Source organism: Tamandua tetradactyla, chromosome Y, assembly GCF_023851605.1.
Source record: "Tamandua tetradactyla isolate mTamTet1 chromosome Y, mTamTet1.pri, whole genome shotgun sequence".
NCBI classification, from domain to species: Eukaryota; Metazoa; Chordata; class Mammalia; order Pilosa; family Myrmecophagidae; genus Tamandua; species Tamandua tetradactyla.
The window spans coordinates 12,979,677-12,982,484 of record NC_135354.1 but is presented as its reverse complement, the minus strand read 5'-3'; the positions used below and the strand labels follow the sequence as shown (position 1 = coordinate 12,982,484).

Below are 2,808 nucleotides of genomic sequence, written 5' to 3'. Positions count from 1 at the left end.
ACCGATCACAGTAAAATGAACTTGAAAGGAGGAAATTCATTGTGAAGGAAGATGGGCTACCTCCCGTCATTTTTCCTCTCTTTCTGTGGTATGGGGACACCCCCGATGTGGAGGGCTCCCCAAAGGCGGGACAGGCACTCGCCAATGCTCGCCCGGCGCGGCAGTAAGGAGTTAAGCAGCGCGGGTAACATCACCCTATTTGCATAGGACCGTGCTTCAAGTCGCGCTCACCTCGCCGCTACGGGTACTCGGTAGCAGCCACTACGCAGATCCGGTATCTGTCGCTCGCGTGCGTCGCTGCGGTGAGCCCTGGGTCCCCTGTCTCATACTTCTTATCCCTTGGGTCCCGCCAGGCTCTTGCGCCTCCTCACGCACATCCTGGGAAGTCAGATTGAAGCGGTACCCCTGGGAAGGCTGCAGGGGGCGAGGTGGGCGAGACTGAGCCCTTCCAGATAGGAGGCTGTGATCTTTTCACTTTTAAAAAGTGATATTTTGCTCTGCAGCCTCAAGGAGCAGGTTTCTTTATTGCTCTACTCCCCCCCCTCCCCACCCCGATTGAGGCATTCTTTATTGCCAGCAAGGCAGAGATTGATGAGGAACAGAAAGATCGATGAGGAACCGAAAGATTTTGGTTCCTTCTCACACTCACCAGAGCCCAGGCTTCGCTGCAACTTTTTCTCTAGTCCTCCTCTGGCCCAGGAGACTGCATCTGTGAAGGTTTTGGTGGTTGGGCTGTTTTTTGAAGTTTAAGTTTTTCCTGCAAAGGAATGTTTGCAGAGGCTGTGAGCTTGCGGTTAAATAGTGATCAGGATTTATTTACTGGATATCGGGAGGTAGCTGTGTGTGTTGCTGCAGCACTATTGAGGAAGGAAGCCAGGAGGGCGGTGGTCTGAGGCTGGCGGTGGCGGATAGGTCTTAATGAGAATATTGCTGGCTCTAATCCAGCAGTGTTTTCGGGACACAACATGTATGGAAAAAGAAAAACATTTTTGGTATCCTTGGCTTTATTTTAATAGTTTTTAACCTGATTTTCCCTTTTCCCTCTTAAAACTATTCAGTTGAAGTGGCTGCACTATTGTTTACTCATTCTAGGGAGATGTTAAATTTTAAACACTGCAATTAACCCTTCACTAGTAAATTTTATGATTCTAATTCGACATGGTCTTATAGGAGATTTAGTCTCTTTGTCCCTTAATCCCAGCCACTGATTTTGGAATATTCGGGGGAGGGGCGTATCTGCAAAAGAGAAAGATAGCTCTCTTGCCAGAATAAAAGCAGAACAGAGGAGAAGGTGGGGTATCAAGAAGGAAATTGAGGTGCCTTTCTGAACCTTAGAGCAGACGGTGGCTTCTTTCTCACTGTCCCTCTTTGTGTCTTTGTATGCACAGCTTCCTGTACAACCATGTCTGACGAACCCAATACGGCTGAGATTGAGAAATTCTATAAATCGAAATTGAAGAAGACAGAAACAAAATCCACTGCCTTCCAAAGAAAGTAAGCTTCCCACACCCCTATTTCTTGAGAAGGCTGAGCAAGAGGGAGGGAGAAGAATTCCAGCAGGATAAGCAAGAGAGTGCAGGGGTGAAGTCTACAGTTTTATGATTAATGTGGTGTGGAAAGGTTAATTAATAGTTTTGCAGCCTGCAAACCCAAGGCTTTAGTAATTTAATAATGGCATGTTTTCCACAGCATATTTATATGAAACATTTATATACAAATACATTTCACTGTAAGATGTACATCTATTAAATATAACTATTCCTATATAACATACCTATTTATACTCATCAAGGGTTTTTTTTTTTTTTTTTTTTTTTTTTTTAAAGGAAAGACAGAGAGAAGGAAGGAAGGATAGAAGGAAGGAAGGGAGGAAGAAAGGGAAACATCTTTTTTTAAACATTTTCTTGTTTTATTGTATTTTGTTTCTCCGTTTTTGTTACATGGGCTGGGGCCGGGAATCGAACCGAGGTCCTCCGGCATAGCAGGCAAGCACTTTGCCCGCTGAGCCACCGCGGCCCGCCCGTCAAGGGTTTTTATTATATGAAAAATGTTTTAAATGAAAGTACTATAATCTGTAGCTTGAATTTACTCTATCTTGTTATCAGTTCCATCTTTTTTCTTTTTCTTTTTTCTTTTTTGGTCATTTATTTCTGTTATAGTAATTGAACAAGAGAAGCAAGCAGGTGAATCATAAAGAGACCGAGTGGGCCAGTATGCACTGTAATTCTTCAAGTATTGCCTTCATATTTCACTTCTTTTAACTGTTAACTTTGTAAGAAGCAAAGAGGTTGGATCAAGTTTCAATGACCATTGACCCTTTTCAAAGGAAGAGTCCAAAACTATTGACAAGGAAGGCCAAGTTTCCTCTCCCTTAAAAAGGCCAGTTTGCCTAGCAGGAATGGGAAAGAACTTGAATGTTGATGAATGTAGAAGCTGATGTGATTACAATGAATCTAGAGTAAAAGCAAAACTCGTGTAAGGTGTCTGGTGGGCTATAAAATGCAAAGAGCTAATTTTTGTTTTTGTTCAAATAATTTAAATTACTGAAATGTACAACTTTTTAAATATGCCAATAAAAAGTTTTCAAATCTGCCTCCTCTGACCATTTGGAAGAAATCCTTTTTCCTCTGAAAACTTGAAACCTTTTCAGGACTGCCTTTTGACTTCACTGCCAGTGAACAATAATTAAACATGATGCTTCTGTAACAGCATAGAAATGTTTTCACACAGAATGTGAAGTCCCTAATGTATTCTAGCTAACTGGAAGATCACTATATTAAGATTGACAGAATTTCCAGTATGAGTTGG

General features: G+C 42.3%; 1 long non-coding RNA gene across 2 annotated transcripts; it reads left to right on the top strand.

Annotated features, from left to right (window-relative positions):
* The first annotated feature begins 211 nt into the window (after nucleotides 1–211).
* Nucleotides 212–2,587, top strand: LOC143672561 (uncharacterized). Of its 2 annotated transcripts, none has more exons than XR_013169893.1 (3): nucleotides 212–302; nucleotides 1,389–1,494; nucleotides 2,160–2,587. It is a non-coding gene; the product is annotated as an uncharacterized LOC143672561 (long non-coding RNA). The 2 variants fall into 2 exon arrangements; XR_013169895.1 differs by lacking the exon at nucleotides 212–302 and adding an exon at nucleotides 661–717.
* Nucleotides 2,588–2,808: the final 221 nt, after the last annotated feature.